Source organism: Lygodium microphyllum, chromosome 7, assembly GCF_053477565.2.
Source record: "Lygodium microphyllum isolate KBCC chromosome 7, Lygodium_microphyllum_v1.1.10, whole genome shotgun sequence".
In the NCBI taxonomy this organism is placed as follows: Eukaryota; Viridiplantae; Streptophyta; class Polypodiopsida; order Schizaeales; family Lygodiaceae; genus Lygodium; species Lygodium microphyllum.
The window spans coordinates 159,565,092-159,583,629 of NC_141141.1; positions in this window are offsets into that span (position 1 = coordinate 159,565,092).

Here is an 18,538-nt window from a genome sequence, read left to right on the forward strand (position 1 = left end):
AAATTTTGATTTAGCCATGCATATCATGCTTTGATTGTTAGAACACTAGCTCTGCCATGTATATTCTGACCAATGAAAAAGGTTGAAAGTCAAAGGAGATAGCAAGACAATAGTGAGGTAACCCTCCCTTGCTATGTATGACTTTGTAGGGGTGCACAACCTGGCCCGGAAGGAACTTTGCATACCTTCCGAAGTTTCAGAGCCCATTTAGGTACCCGTCCTACCGTTTTATCCCTCACCACAAGTGGTGGACCACAGAATACCACTTTGGAAAGAGTGGATGAAGACTTGAAGACTTATAGTACCAAACATGGCAAAAACAGGGCAGTTTGTGACATCTTTGAACATTTATACAAGTCTTTCCTACATGGACCAATCAGTTATAGGTGTTCCTTGGATACCTATAGGTGCCCTACATCCCATCATAGGTCAATTAGTTGGTTTGGGGGTCTACAAGTGCTACAATACCCATTTCAGGGTGGCTTTCATAGGGTGTTTACAAAGGGTGTTTACAAGGTGCAAGAATTCACAAGAAGGTTCACCGTTTCTATTACAAATTTTTTTATCATGATCTAATTTGAGAGCTTGATAGCTTGATTCAAAGAGGGGATGTCAAACTTATATTTGAATCAAAAATTTCAGTAATTTGACTTCGGGAGAAAAAGTTATAACAGTTTTTTGACATGGGATCTAGTGGGACTACACCTAAACAGGTTGGCAGGGGTGCACTGTTTGAGTTCATTTCACCCATTTACCCTATTGCAAGATGAGGTCTTGATAAATCTAGATTACCCCTACTATATAATCTTTCTTTTGATTAAGAAACCATTGGGATTGGTGAAAGACTATGCAAGATATTGACAATTTTCTTCCCTACAGTCATCTTTAATAGCACCTATCCATAATGGCCAAAAACAAAAGGAAAGATCAAGTCATGGAGACCATTCAAAAGGACATCAAAGAGTATGTTAGCAATCAAAAAAACACTAATGAAGCCTTCAATCATGACCAACAAGATGATGGTGTAAGTATTGGTAATGCTCATAGTGCACGAGTGGGTAATGAAGGAAATCCCTTGTCTCATGAACCTTTTGAAGACTCTATGCTTTTAAGAGAGTTGTGTATGCTGAACATTGGGATGCATGATACTTATGAGAAACTATCCAAATCCTTGGGAAAGGTTGAGAACATATCCAACAAAGTGAACAAAGGACTTCAGCAAACTGGTCAAGTTTATGAAGAGTGGATTTGAAGATGTAGTAGCAACTATCAAGGACTTGAAGACTCAAACCACATCTTTTACACCAAATGTACCCACTTCTCATGTTGAAAATACTTCAACCCATCCCTCCAATATGAAAGGAAAGGGGGTTGATCAATCTATAATGTCAACCTTTGAGAACGGAGAGCCATCAACATTGAGGAGTGCTCATTATCAAGCATCAATGTCATCAAAGCATCATGCTCGTCCTAAATTCAATTCAAGACGTGAGGCTACTTACAAAGAAGAGGACAACCTAAGAGAAGAAGAGAATGAAGAGTTTCATGTATGTGACCCCTTCTTCAAATATTTTCCCTCTCAATCTACCATCAAGCAAAAAGAATCAGACTTTCATGATAAGAGTGGAAGATTTAATGAAAGAAGGTCATTTCATGATATCACCAACAAAGACAAGTCATTTCATGGTCAGCTCACTAAATGGATATCATCATTCTTTTGGATTGGGACAACTGAATCATGGTGGTAATACTTCTAAACCAAAATCTTTTGGAAGAGACTCAATGTATAGAGATTCTTGGAGACAATCATCTCTTGGGAAACACTCCAACAATTTCCAGCCAACTTATAATGAAAGGGAGTACAAAGAAAAGATTATCATTTCCAACTTCAAGGGGGATAATGCATCTCCAATAGAGTGGGAAGAATGGGTAAACAAATTAGAGATGTACTTCACACTTTTATCTCGCCATGATAAAGCCAATATCTATTTTGCGGCACACCATCTTGAAGGCTACGTGCATATATGGTGAAGATATATGCAAAGAGTTGGTCACAATTTTGCTTCTTGTGAGGATTTTAAGAAGGCAATGTTGGAGGTGTTTGTCTCTCCAATGGAGAAAGAAAGATTGCAAAGAAGATGGTATGGTTTTCAACAAAGGGGCATATCAATTTGCAATTACTCTAATATGTTCCTTAATCTTTTTATGTACATTGAAGGGATTGATGATTTGGCCAAGTTTAAAAAATACATCTTTGGTCTAGATTCAATCCTCTCTTCGGAAGTAGGTGCAATGCAGCCCAAGAAATTCATGAATCCATTTTATATGCTAAAAGGTATGGGTAGAAATATAGAAGAGACTCAATGGGGGTTTAGCCAAAAAGTGCAAGGTATTCATTATCTAATCATCCTTCGAGGGTTGGAGCACATTTCAGCCACCAGCAAAGGGATGTTTATAGGCAAGAAGGCAAGGGAACTAGTACCTACAACAAAGGGATGCTTATAGGCAAGAAGGCAAGCAAACTAGTACCTACAACAGTAATTACATCAAGTTTTCTACATATCCAATGATGTATGGATCAAAATTAAGTGGAGGAAATGGTTATAGGCCAATGGCTGAAGCAAAACAAAGCTTTGCAAGGGTTGAAAATGCACAAAAGGGATCTCAAAACAGCACTTACAGCAAGGTCCTTTCAAATGATCAAATAAGAGACATGAGGGCCAAAGGGTTATGTTTCAAGTGTGGAGAAAATTGGACACAAGACCATAGGCTGAAATGCAAATCCAAAAATAGCAAGCTTAACTTTGTCATCATCGATGAGTCAGATGAAGATGAAAGTGAAGAGGAGAATGTATTTCACGTGGAAGCAAACCCTATGAATGAAAAAATGCATGATGATGATGAAGGAAATAATGATGAATTTTATGATATTGTGGATAGCTTTCCTTTTGATCCAGGTGGTTCTTTATGTGCAATTTCTCATTATGCATGGACCGGTTGTAAGGGAGATAACACCCTTAGACTTGAGGGGCTGATCAATGGAAGAATGATTCACCTTTTAATTGATACGGGTAGCACCCATAGCTTCATTAATACCAAATCTTTGCATGGGTTGAGATTACTTCCTCAATAAATGCAAGTGCTGTTGAAGATTCCAAGTGGCTAATGGAGCTTATGAGTCAAGTAATGAAGTATGCCTACACACTCCTATCACTCTATCTCCTTCATGTACTTTGGAAGTGGACTTGATCACTTTGGAAATGGGACCCATAGATATTATCATTGGCTGTGAAAACCATTGGAAATTTTCCTTTGGACTTGGAAAACATACTAATGGAGTTCAAATGGAATGCATTGCATATAATATTGATGGACATTGGTCAATAGAAAATGAAACCCATCTCTATGAAGAAGATGCGTAAAGAAATTAATGCACGATCATACATATTTACTCTTTTTCTTGCGAAAGTGGATAAAGAGTAGCCACCATCTTCTTCAAAGTAAAGGATCCAAGAATGAAAGAGCTATTGGAGGAATACAAAGATTTATTTCAATAACTATCATCTTTGCCCCCAAAGAGAGAGGTAGATCACCCTATTAACTTACTACCCAACACAAAACCCATTAACAAACCTCCCTATAACTTGTCAAAGTTTGAAAGGGAAGAGGTGGAAAGACAAGTTAAAGAGTTGCTGCAAATGGGTTTAATTAAGCCAAGTCAGTCCATGTTTTCCTCTCCTGTGCTCTTGGTTAAGAAGAAAGATGGATCTTTTCGCATGCGCATTGATTATAGGGAGCTTAACAAGTCCTTGGTGAAGAATAGATACCCAATTCCTCGCATTGATGACCTCTTGGATGAGCTCAAAGATGTAAAGGTCTTTACCAAGATTGATCTTCGTTTGGGCTATATCAAATTCAAATGAAGGGCATGAGTATAAAACAAACTTTAGGATTGAAAGAGGGTTATGCCACTTCTTGGTCATGCCATTTGGGCTTTCAAATGCACCCGCTACTTTTCAAGCACTCATAAATAAGATATTGCAGCCTTTCTTGTTCAAAACAGTCATTGTATTCTTTGATGATATCCTCATTTATAGCAAATCCAAGGATGAGCATTTGATGCATGTGCAAGAGGTCTTTGACACATTAAAAAGACACACACTGTTTGCCAAAATGTCAAAGTGTTCTTCCATGGAAGATGAAGTGGAATACTTGGGTCACATTATGGAAGAGCAAGGTATTTGTGTGGATCCTAACAAGGTGAAACGTGTCAAAGATGACCTAGTCCTACACGAATTCTACTTCCTTCAGGGGTCTCCTTGGATTATCTTCATTCTATAGGAGGTTTATAAAAAATTATGCTCATGTGGCGGCTCCTTTGACTGATAGGCTAAAGAAAGAAGCTTTCTTTTAGGACTCCATAGCCAACAAGAGCTTCAATGAGCTAAAATCTCTATTAATTTCGGCACCTATTCTTATATGCCCGGATTTCTCTAAGGAATTCATTATATGTGCGGATGCTAGTGGAAGAGGATTTGGGATTGTTTTGTATCAAGACCATGGATTTATCGCCTATGAAAGTCGCAAGCTTGATGACAAGGAGCGTCAATTATATGTCTATGAACAAGAGATGTTGGAAATTTTGCATGCTATCAAAAAGTGGTATCTCTATATATATGGCAGTCATTTCAAGGTAAAGAGCAATCACCCTGTGTTGAAATACTTCCTTTCCCAACCAAATTTTTCCCCTAAACAAAGAAGGTGGCTAGCTACTCTTCAAAGCTATGATTTTGAAATATCCTATATGGCTGGAAAAGATAATTGTGTGGCGGATGCTTCATCATAGATGTGGGCATGTTCTATCTCTTCAATTTCAATTGTACATAAGAATTGGATTCATGATATCCAAAAAGAATATTTTCTTGATGAGCAAGCATCAAAGATGATGAAGGAATTTCAGCAAGGTAAAGGAGAAGAGTATCCCAATTTCAATTGGCACAACGATCTTTTATGGTATCATGGTAGAGTCTACTTAACACCACAATCCTCTTTCAAATACCGTATTTAGCGGACCATCATGGGTTGTTCAAAACATTTGACAACATCCATAAGAGCTTCTATTGAAAAGGCATTTGGCGGGATGTCAAGGATTATGTGATGCAATGTCTTTTGTGTCAACAAAACAAAGCCACTACCTATTCCTCAAGGCAAGTGGATTGATATCTCTATGGATTTTATTGTGGGATTACCTACAACTAAGCATGGGTGGAATATCATTTATGTGGTAGTTGATGAGTTGACCAAATCAACCCGTTTCATCCCAACTAGGGCCCAATTTACAACAAAGCAAGTGGCTCAACAATTCATGGAATGTATTTTCAAGCTTCATGATATGCCAATAAAGATTGTGTCCAATAGCGACACTAAGTTTGGGCAGCTTTTGGAGGAGTTTTTTCTCTTCAATGGGGACTCTTTTGACTCTTGGTACTGCATATCACCCACAAACAAATGGGCAAACCAAAAGAGTTAACAAATGGCTAGAAGTTTATTTGAGGCACTTTTTCCATGAGACACAAAATGCATGGGACCAATGGCTCCATCGTGCAGATTTTTGTTACAACAATACTTACCATATGAGCATTGGAATGTCTCCTTTTGAAGCTTTATATGGCTACAAAGTACAAGTACCCTCCGCATTGTTTCATGAAGATATAAATCCACAAGCTTGTGGAGTTGGAAAAGATGGAGGCTCTTATGAAGCAATGCAAGGACAACATTCATAAAGCTCAAGAGGTGATGAAGGTCTATGTGGATAAGAAAAGAATACATGTGGAGTTTGAGGAAGATGAATGGGTATTTTTGAAGGTTCCCAAGTCACATTATGCTTCTCTTAAAGGAAGACACAACAAACTTGCTCATAGGTTTTATGGTCCGTACCGTATTGTCAAGTGAGTTGGGGATCTTACTTATCAACTAGACTTACCTTCAAACACAAGAATCAATAATGTCTTTCATGTGTCTTAGCTTAAAAAGTATGTGGGTCCTCAAATTCAAGTTCTTGAAGAACTACCTCCCTTGGATGATGATGGTTTGATCATCTATGAGTCCGAGAAGATTATTGGCAAGTGGCAAAAGGTTCTAAGGAACCGCATTCTTGTGGAATACCTTGTCAAATGGAAGGGTTTGCCTATTGAAGAGTCTTCATGGCAACAAGCATCATATTTGGAATAATTTCCATGGCTTAAGCAAGAGGATAGTTCATAAATGGGGTAGTAAATAGCTTGATGTATTAAATTTCTATGAGAAATCATAATCAAAATTTAATTTTAAAGGCATGGCTGGATACTACATGTTGTCCTCTACATTTCTATATATTAGACATGGAAATCGGCCACTTCTAGCTCAAGATATGGCCAATTTTGTACTACATCCTATTTTGGACAGTTTACAGCAATCTATTCCATTTATATGGTCCTTCTTCATCAACTTCTTTGATCTTCATCAACATGGAGCTTTATTACAGCATGATTTCAAATTGTTCAAACTATCTTTGTAATCATCTTTGTAATTTGTTCCCAATTCAACTTTGAGGACAAAGCTCTTTTAGGCCGGCATGGCTTGTATTAAAGCATAAGTTACCTTAGTCTAGGGTAGGCTAGGGTTAAGTATAAAAGGTGGAGATGTAACATGTGAGGGATCTTTTTGCCATTTTCAAGCAACGCATGCTTTGAGGTTCCTTCCTCCCACCAACTAAGAGGGTGCATGCTCTAAGCCACCAAGATATGGGGTGCATACCATGTCCCACCTTGACATGAGGTGAGTATTCATGTTGCAGCATTCATCTATGATTCTCAGCCTTCCATGGCAATATAATTTCATGCCTAGCTACCTTGGCTATGGCTTCCTTGCAAACATGGTGTATCTCTTGTATTTCTTTGCAAGTATGGTGTATTTCATAAATTTCCAATTGTTTTGTTTGATGTGAGAACTAGCTAGTTTACAACATTGAGCAGGGATTCTCATTTCAAAGTTTTTTCAATAAAGATGCTCTATGATGTTGTTTTGTGTACATGCCAAAACAGTTTCCATTATGAGATTGTGCTTAAAGAAAAATGGATGTTTTGCATAGTGCCAAGAAGGTTTCCATTATGAGATTGTGCTTTGAGACAAGTGGATCTTTTACTATGATGAGAGTGTGCCATTGTTGGGATGACTTTACATTACTACTGATCTTTAGTGGCACATTATACACATTGGGGCAACATGTTGAGAATCCTAACTTTGAGAAGCTACCTCAACATTCCTTTTAGCCTTGGATGAAGTAAGATGCTCACTAGTATGTTTCCCATTGCTGACTCTAGACTTTGCCTTAAGAGAATGCATTCCCTTCCAAATTGAACCATAATTATAGTGCTACATTGCTAGTGCTAAAATCAAAAAGTGGCATTGGGGGAGTATTTACCATTGGTTGAGAATGTAGCTAGCCCATTGATATGGCTCATGTTTCCACTAAGGGGGATGCAGTTTGAGATACCGTATAGGTGATAGTAAAGCTTCAACAAATATCATAGACTTCTATTAGGAAAATGTGGTGAATCAATTGATTATGCACATGGACCGGTTGTCGAAGTAGCTTAGGGAGGACAACAATAAAGCATGCAACAAAAATATAATGAGGTTGACAAGCATTAACATGCATTGATATTTTTTAGGGTCAATGGTGTTATCAACATACAAATGCATCAATTGAAGCTTTTTAGGAAGTGGATTTTTCACATAAGTCAACTCCATGGAAGAAGGGGCCTTTCAAATACAATACAAACCATTAAGCCCAAAGGGCACACTAGTCTCTACCAAAAAAATCCCCAAATATTTCCTTTCTCAATCATCCTCCGCCTAAATAGAACGTGCATGCGTGCGTGCGTGTGCATGCGCGTGTGCGTGTGTGTGTGTGTGTGTTCAAATTACAAAACAGGATAATCAAATTATACAATGTGGAGAGAGGGTGGCACTAACACTCTCACAGGGATTTGAAATTACATACTATGATGCAATAATGAAAGCACATTCCAAGTTTCCAAGATATTAAGATATAACATAATTGAATGAATGATACAATATTCATACCATATTGCAATGCATAAATTAGATAGAGCTACAAAAATAGGAAGGAATCTTGGACACAAGACTACTAACCTCTCTAATCTTCCACAAACAAGCTCAAAAAAACCAATTTTGATTAAGGGTGAACGTGGTATCTATAGAACCAACCATAATAGTGGGTTAATAGAATGAACACACCATTATGACTTGCAAGCATCAACATTCAACACTAGTTGTCATCATATCACATCAAACTTAGTTGATAAACATGAGAATAGGATGAAGAAAACATGTTGGTCTTGTTCTTTGCATTGGTAGCCACAACACCAAGCAAGAGTTGAAAGAAAATTGAATGAGAATGGATAAAGCTTCAAGTAGGGTAGGATATCAATTATATAGGAGCCTAAGTAGTATGTAAACCATTTTCCCATGTATGGCCAAATACAATTTTCCATTTTTTAATTACATATTTTTGGTATATCAATAACCTAATGATGTCATCTAGTTTCAAGTCAATAGATGGGTTGGGCATCTTGAGTTGGTTATTCTTTCATCAACAAAGCCATCCATATACATTGTATCTAAATGTCCATATAAATATAACAATCAGTTTTTGTAGAAACAAAATCACTTTTATGTACTTACCTTTCCCTTTTTTGTTGAAAGAGATAAGGGTTCTCCATACCATATTTGTTGGGATCCTCATTAGGAAAACACTATGCATTTAGTATTGATCAAGCATGTTGAAAATTCATAAGTACATAGCCATATACAAGCTCCATTTTAAGGCCTACACGTGTAGAATAGTAATGTCATTTAGAGGGGTAATCCATGAACATAATTGCGGTGGGTCATGCTAATGCATGTGTGCAAAATACTCATGGATTTTTATTGTTTAAACATGGAAATGAGTTATACATGAGGCCCTTGTGTGGGGTGGTTAGGTTTGATGCATCTATGTGAAATGCTCATCTAGTCATGTTAAAAATGAGTTAGAGGATGATTATAGCAATTCTATTGTGTGGAGGGTTTTTTATCATAGCATAAATGGAACAACCATGCTAAGAGGGAGAAGCATTGTTTTGCAACCTTACCCATTTATACACCCAATAATTTACTTTTGATGAGGTTGTTGGGGGTGTTTAGGACCAATGCATGTATGTAATATGCTTACCAAACATGCCAAAAATGAGTTAAGGGGTGTATATGTAAGCCCCATTGTGTGGGTTTTTTAACAAAAGTATAAACAAAAAAGCAATGTTAAAATATATCTATATATGAAAATTTATACAAAAGATATCCAAGCATATGTTTTTATAAGTCCGTTAGGGTAGCATGCATGTGTTATTGGGGGGTAAAGGCACATGTGCATATGCCACCTTGAATTTACTTCACACACTATGACCTCACACCTATACACTGTAGGTGGTAGGCGTCCATCACTATCACTTTATTCTTTATTCTTTCAGTGACTATTAAATAAGGGAAGGTCGATCACACATTGTGACTATTAGAGTTCCCACATCTTGTGTGTCTCACTCTCTTGCTCTCTTGCTCCATCCTCCATAGCTCTCATCTCTCTTACTTCTGCTTGCTCATGCTTCCACTTGAGCTTCTCCATTCAACTGTTATCAAAGCCAACCATTCAAGAAGCTTCTTCATTATTCATTTCAATCCAAATTTGAACACCTACAGCTCAAGTTTCATGGCAACCATGGATTTTTCACCCCAAGGTATGCATTAACTCTCATCATCTCGCCGCTTGATTCCACTTGCTCCTACTTGTCAAGACAAGGCTTTCCCGTGACCTTTTAAGCATTGTGGAGTGAGCTTTGAGCTGAGCAAATAGCAATAGTAGGAAAAAACTATTGAGAACTAGGCAATCACACCCAGTGTAGCCTTTTTATATAGAGCAGTTGGGCCAAGGGAAATCCAAGCAATCTAGGAGAAGGGACTGAATCCAAGTAAGCACAATGGTGAAAAGTGCTACCTATCCAAAAGACTATAAAGCATTGTATTTTCGTATCATTTGAATGCCATGTCATTGAACTTTTTTTCCTTTCAACCAGTGTCATTCTCTACACACACAAGCGTGTGTTTATGAGTCCAAGCTTCCATCTTGGAGCCTAATTCACTTGTGTGACAAGCATTGTCTCTAAGTCAATGTTATCATGAGTCTTCTCTTTCTCTTTCATCTGCCATAGCCATGCTCTCAATCCATGCATTCCAACAACAATAAGCAGCATGATTTGCATCTACTGTGCTACCCTATTTCTGTGGCTCATTGCATTCTTCCTATAGCTCTTGGAGATCCTGGCACCTTGCAAACACTTTGGAAATCATTTGGACATTATGTGGCTTGCTCTTGAGAATTGGTAGAAGTGTCCTTGGTCAGCCGCTGCTTCATTATTTGGTATAGACCTATTGTATACCATGTGGACAACAAATAGTGAGCTCCATTATGCTTGTTTGATGCTTTTTGGATACTATTTTGGTGCTCAAATAGTATGTCTATGCTTTGGGATACTACTTGGATTGCTTAGAGCTTGATTAGCTCAATTTTGTAGAGTTTTATTGCTATTATAACAGTTTGGACAACAAGCTTTTCAACTAGGAAGGTTATGCCTATTGAGGCTTGATGATATTTGCTTATGCCACTTGCATATATTGATGTTTAGCATTGATACTAGAGCTCAGATATGGCTATGAAATGCTTTGGGACTCAGATTTGAGTCACATTTGATGTCTCGGAGCTTTGGCTAATTGCTTCAATTGATTTAGTGATTGTCATTTTATGGGTTTGAAGACTCATTGGATTTTATGCTTCCGAATGTATTGGCAAATGTCTATGGGCACCCAGTTGTTATGTACTTGATGTATTGAGCCTTGCATTTCTCTTCCACACTCTAAATGTGCTTCAATGGATGCACTTCTGAGAAATTTACACTTACTTGGATACATTCCATTAGAGCTTTGGATTTTCTACACAATTGAGCTTGGTTTACAAAGATAGAGGAACTTTTACCTTATGTATATGTTCCCTTAGATACTCTTAGATGTAATTTCCCCTACAAGTGGACTTATTTGATTTACATGCTTTGGACACCAACACTTACCTTTTTCAATAAGATTTAGTGATGTATACATGCTTCTTGATTATGTATTGAGCTTCATTACTCTTTGATTAGGTATGGCATGGATCAAGATGATTGGGATGAGTTAGATGAGATATCTAAATCCACCCTTATACTATCATTATCTAAACATGTTTATTTCAATGTTGTGGCACTTGAGGATAATGCATAGCAATTATGAAAAAATATATTAAATATTTATGACAAGCAAATCCTTACATCACATATGTATTAGTTGAAACATCTTATGGACCTTTGCATGAAGGAAGGGACTCGAGTGTCTATGCATTTGAATGGATTTAATTTAATTTTGAGCTAGTTGACTTCATAGGGCATTCAATTCAAGGATAATCTACCTCCCTTCTTGTCTTTTGTGACACTTTTGAAGTCATGGGACACTTTATGTACTTCCATGTGTGTTAATATGCCTAAGGATGGCTTGAAACTCCATGCTATTGAGGGTGCTTTACTCACAAGGAGTTAAATAAAAATAATGTAGATGCGACCAACCCATATTTCTTATGCACTAACTATTAGGGGTAGACATGATGGTAAGAGTGGTAATGATTGAAACTTCTTAGTTCAACACATCTTAGCAACTTCCTCTCTTGATGCTTCTCAGTTGACCACTGCTTTGTCTACATATTCTTAGTATTGGCTACTTAATTCATGGGCTTCCTTTCATGTTACCCCATATAGGGATTAGTTTCAGTCCTATCACAACATGACAAGTTCTCTGAGATTGGGAAATGACTTGGCATTGGATATTCTTGGCATTGTGGATATACATATGTAGTTTCCTTTAAGTAGCTCTTTTACTCTACATAATGTGCATCACTTCTGGCTTTAACCAAAAGCCTTCTATCTACTCGATAGTTGGATGATGCGGGCTATTATGTATATTTTGGTAATTCCGCATTGAAGAGATAACCATGGGAATCCTTTTTTTTTCTCAAGGTGCCAAGGCTAGCAATCTCTATCCTTTATTTGCATCTAGATCCCTTGGTCACATTTTGGCTTTGGGGGCTAATATACCACATGTATCTTTATGGCATCATCAATTTGGGCACATGTCCTTAAGGGGAATAAAAATGCTTACTCATTTGCAATATCTTCCACTTATTGATTGCAAATGTTTTGATTCTTATGACCATTGTCTTCATGGTAGGCAAACACACAATTCTCATAATAAGTCTAGCATTATACACATGCGTGAGTCTCTGGCTCTTATGTATTTTGAGATATGTGGTCCCATGCACCTATTAATCATTGAGTGGTGTGAAGTACTTTGTTACATTCATTTGATAATTTCTTGCATAAGGTCTGTGAAAGGTGAGAAGGATCAAAGCTTGCTTGGAAGAGCTATGGCAAGAGAGCAAGAGCAAGAAAGAGAGAGACACAAAATGGGAACTCCAACTGTCACAATGTGTGATCAGGTCTTCCTTTATTCAAACTGTCACTAAAAGAATAAATAATAAAGTGACGGTGATGGGCGCCCTCCACCTGCATTGTGCAATGGCAGGTACTGTCTGTGTAGTAATACACGGGTGACTAGGCAAAGGTGCCTTTACCCCCAACAACCTCCCACTTAAAGGCAAATCTGCCCTAGTGAGGAGTGAAAAGAAAAAGAAATTACAGTACAATGTACACATGTATAACAGGATGAGGAAAAACGTCATCTCATCCAATGTCCATCAATCTCTTGAGGAAGGAAAATCGCTCAGTAGTGAGGATTTTCGTGAGCAAATCTGTAAGATTTTTGGGAGTGGAGATCTTGACAAGGTCAATAGACATGTCCTCCACGACCCCACGCATGAAGTGATACCTCACCTCAATGTGTTTTGTCTTCGCATGAAAGACCAGATTCTTGACTCTAGCTAAATAACACTCGTAGAATTCGAATGTAGCGTAGATATAGTATCAATCCCAAGATCGTGAACCAAACAGCCTAACCATATGGCCTCCTTGCAAGCCTCAATGGCTACAACATACTCAACCTCAGTGGTAGAGAGATCCGTACACTTTTGAACCCTGGACATCCAAGAGACAGCACCTCCAGCATAGGTGAATACATAGCCAGAAGTGGACTTCCTACTATCTGCATGTCCTGTGTAATCAGAGTCTGTGTACCCCACAACTCATGTATCCTGGCTGCCGTAGCAATACACATATCTAATGTGCCTTTCAGGTACATCATGTTACCCTTCACAACATCCCAATTTTTCCTGCCAGGTGTAGCCATATAGCATGCCACAATATCAACTGCAAAGGCAATATTTGGACGAGTGGCTATCATGGCATACATCAAACTGCCCACGGCTTATGCATGAGGGATCTTGGCCATCTCGACCCTCTGCTCATTTGTCTACGGACAATCGGCCTGTGAGACCTTCCCATAAGAGGGTAATGGACAGCCAATAGGCATTACATCCTGCATGCAGAAACGCTCAAGGACTTTATGAATGTACTTCCTCTATGAGAGGTAGAGTATACTAGGTGCTCCCTGCCATGTTCTGCAAAGCCCTTAGGCTGCTCCGTGTATATCTCATCATGCAAATCCCCATGCAAGAATGCAATCTTGACATCCATCTAATACATGTCCAAGTCGAGCTGTGTGACTAAGGCCAAAACCAAGCATAGGGTGGTCATCTTGACCACAAAAGAAAAAACTTCATCAAAGTCAACTCCATGCTCTTGTTTAAAACCCTTAGCAACAAGTCTTGCCTTATAAGCTGGCTTGGGGTTTCCAAGGGTACTTTTCAGTTTGTACACCCATTTGCATGGCAAAGCCTTCTTTCCTGTAGGCAATGCAACCAAATCCCAAGTTATATTCTTATGCAGAGAATCCATCTCAGACTGCATAGCCCTCTCCCAAGAGTGATTGTCATCCCTGCGCATAGCCTCTTCATACGTGAGAGGCTCTCCTACATTTGTAACCAAGACATAATGCATTGAGGGCTCAAATCTATCAGGTGGACGTCTAGCTCTAGTAGACCATCTCACTGTAGGCTCTGTTGCATGTCTAGCATCCTATCCAACACCCTGGCCATGTGTACCAACTATGGCGGTAGGCTATCCAACTGGTTGTGCAGGAGCACGTGGCTCCTCCTGGAATATAACCCTACGTATCTCTACTACCTTCTCGGGCTATTGATGCATCTTGTCTTCGTGGAAGACTACATCATGACTGCAGATGACTTTCCGCGCCTACAGATCCCATAGGCGGTAATCCATCTTGTCTACATCTCCATAGCCAAGAAAAATGCATTTGACACTTTTAGGATCCAGCTTACTATGCTTGTCCTTGGGCACATGGCAGAATGCCTCACATGGCAGAATGCCTCACATCCAAAGACACATAGATGCGCATAAGACGGAGGTTTCCATATCCATACCTCCTCTGCAACCTAGAAATCCAAACCACTGGAAGGTGATCTATTTATAACATGCACAGTTGTACTGACTGCCTCAGCTCAAAAGCTCTTAGTAGGCCTTCATGGCTAAGCATACTCTGTGTACACGCTCTTGGATGGTTCTATTCATCCGCTCAGCCAAACTATTATGAGGTGGGGTATAGGGGGCAGTCAACTGACGCTTAATACCCCTCTCGTCACATAGTTGCTCAAAGGCACGTGACACATATTCTCCCCCATTGTTAGTCCTAAGGCATTTCAGCCTATGCCCAGTCTAGTTCATCAACCAATGCAAGCCATCTCTGAAACACTGCCAAGACATCTGACTTAAGCTTAATGGGATAAGCCCAGACTTTACGCAAAAAATCATCAATAAACATCACAAAATACTTTGCACTACCCATAGACTAACAAGGCATGGGTCCACAGACATCCGAATGTACCAATGCCAAGGGCTCACTCATGCATGTCCTAACAGATTTCTTGTGTGTCTTCTTAGTCTATCTACCATAAAGACAATGCTCACATGAAGCAAAACATGCATAGTCATGGGGCCGTAAGTACTGAAAAACCAGAAAGCATTTTCATTTCTTCAAGGTCATATGGCCCAAACAGGCATGCCAAAGAGATACATGTGGGATGAAACCCACTGACAAAATATGATCAATAGAGGATCCATCAATTACAAGAGGATAGAGACTGCCAGTCTTGGCACCTCTAGCAAGCACAAGTCTGCCATGGGTGATCTTTCACGCAGAATCCCCAAAAGAGACATGAAACTCAGCATCATCAAGCTACCCTGCAGACATAAGACTATGTGTAAGGGCAGGTACATGGCGTACATCTTGCAACAGAAAAGTACTGCCAGTAGAGAAGTGTAGTCGTACATTTCCAATGCCAAAAATAGCAAGTGACATATCATCACCCAAGTGAACTGAACCAGAGACAGTGAGGTAGGAATGAAACTACTCATAGCATGGTGTAACATGAAATGAAGCACCAGAATCCAAAATCCAGCACTGCACATACATAGAGTAAACCTCGATCAATGGCGTAGCATCACAAGAACTAGCTGCAAGTATGTACTCCCCATCGGAGTCATCAGTCTGCATGACATTTATCTCCTTTATTTTCACACTAGATTTTGCAAGCACCATGCTGCAATGAGAGGACTTTTCATGTACTTTGTATTTCCCCTTCTCTTTGCGCTTCTCATTGCGTAACTCATGACACTATGGGCGTATATGACCCTTATTGCCACAATGATGACATGTCACATTAGCATTTCTCCCACAAGACTTGCTACACAACTTACCACATGATTTAGACCTGGACTTCTACGAGTCTCTGCCATGGCCATTCCCATGGTCATTCTTTCCATTACCATCTCTGCCTCTAATAGTCACATCAAAGCATGCGACACACGAGAGGCATCCAAGTTCTTACGATTGATCTCTTCGTACAAAAGAGCACCCTCTCTACATCAGGCAAGTTCAAAATAGTAGTAGGAGCACATAAGGCAATGTGGAATACATCCCATGACTCACTCAAAGTCCCAAGCAAAAACAATGGAGTAACCTCATCATTGAAGGTATGTCATGGTCATCAGCAAGTTGAGGAGCTGTCCAGGGGCTGCAGGAACAGGCACAAATTCATGCTGACTTGCTGATGGCTTCTATTGTTCCTGCTGAGGGTATACAAGGTGGAAGAGGAATCAACCTTGAGCCAATGAAGGCCTTGTGTAAGCCCAAGATATCCTACAAAGGCTTCACGCATGATATGGTTGGAACAAGCTCCAATGGTGGGAGCTATGGCTGCCCCTAATCTTGCAAACCCTAATGTACCTGTGAACAACAATGAAACCCTAAAGCAAGTGAATGAATACCTTTGTTGGAATGCCTTGAGGATGCCCAAGGGGGCCGAGAAGGTGCTCAGGAAGCCAAGGAGTGACGAGAGCTCAAGAGAGTCGATTATGGCTACCGGGAAGGAGACCCAATGAGTGTAGGTAATCAATAGGAAGCTAAAGACGCAATGAGCCAAGTTGGAATGCTCAAGCAACCATACTCTGATACTAGTTGAAAGGTGAGAAGGATTGAACCTTGCTTGGAAGAGCTATGGCGGGAGAGCAAGAGCAAGAAAGACAGAGACACAAAATGGAACTCCAACAGTCATAATGTGTGATCGGGCCTTTCTTTATTCAAATTGTCACTAAAAGAATAAAGAATAAAGTGGCGATGACGAGCACCCACCATCTGTAGTGTGCCGCGATGGGTAGTATCAATGTAGTAATACACGGGCGGCTAGGCGAAGGCGCCTTTATCCCCAACATTTTGGGCATATCCTATTAAGCAAAAATAGGATGTCTTATCTACCTTTCAGTGTTGACTTGCTCTTATTGAGAATTAGTCTGGGTATAGATTGCAATCCCTAAGGTCTGACAATGGAGGTGAGTACGTTTTCAGATTTTGAAAAAGAAGAAGAATGAGTGAGTAAATAACAAGGAGAACAATAAGGAAGAAAACAAGGATGGAGGGGGGTAACCAAATGTCGAAATAAATTTAATTGAATATTTTATTTTACTTCTATCAAGACAAGGTAAGATCTTCATTCAGTCAATCTAGTGGTTATGTTAGCATTAGCAGCATTTGAACAAACATGTAGGGGAGGAAAGAGAGATAGTGGGGGGAGTGTGCCATGTCATGGGAGAGTTGGGTGGAGTGGGCCTTTTTTTTTGGGGGGGGGGGCGAGGGGGGGTGCCATGTTGTGAGGGGGTTGGGTGAAGCAAGGTTTTTTGGCAAGAGGGGAGAGAGATGGTGGGGGGGAGTGTACCATGTCATGGGGAAGTTGGGTGGAGCAAGGTCCCTCTTTTCTCTTTTCTTCTTCTTCTTCTCTCTCTCTCTCTCCCCTCTTTTTCCTTTTCTTCTTCTTCTTCTTCTTTTTCTTCTTCTTCTCTCTCTCTCTCTCCCCTCTCTCCGTTCTTTTTTACTTTTCTCTCTCCTCTTTTTTCTTCTCTCATCTTGCATCATTGATTTTCCCTCTCCTCTCTTTTCCTTCTCTCTCTCTCCTCTTTTTTCTTTTTTGTTATCTCTCTTCTTCTCTCCCTTTGTCTCCTTGCCTTTTACAATTCTCTCTATGTGTTCATATTCTCTCCCTTGGTCTTCTTTTTCTTCTTCTCTCTCTCCTCTTTTTTCCTTTTTTTCTTCTCTTTCTCTTTTAAATTTTATATTTTATCTCTCTATAATTCTCTCTCTCTCTCTCTCTCTCTCTCTCTCTCTCTCTCTCTCTCTCTCTCTCTCTCTCTCTCTCTCTCTCTCTCTCTCTCTCTCTCTCTCTTTGAAATTTCTTTTATGTGACATAGGGATTGAGATAGATAGTGGAGTTATCATATATTATCATAACATCAATAGCATTATGCTTGTAAAGAAGCTAGTCTATCATGCAAGAACAAAGCATATTGAAGTACACTATCATTTCATTAGAGAGAAAGTCACATAGATGTGTGTTTGGTGTAATAGCTCAAGCAAGTTCACCCATCTCATGATTCATGGCATTTCATACCAAAGGTCTTTCTTCTATTTCTAGGGATGGATATTATTATTTAGAAACCAATAACATTATTACTAAGTCTTTTTGGTAGAAAACTTTATACAATAATCACAGTTTGTAGTAGAATATGTTCTTTGACAAGGTAGTTTTTTGTGTGGTAGAGATGGATATGTGAAACCTCACTTGCAAGGTGATGCCACTTGCCATATCTTTCAAATTTCCAATGGCTTGCCAATATCTTCTTCTCGAACAAATGGCTACGATAAATCAAAGAGTAGCTACACTTGTGGCTTTTACATGATAATGAATGTTCTTGCATTAACGAGAAATGTGAGCAAAGGC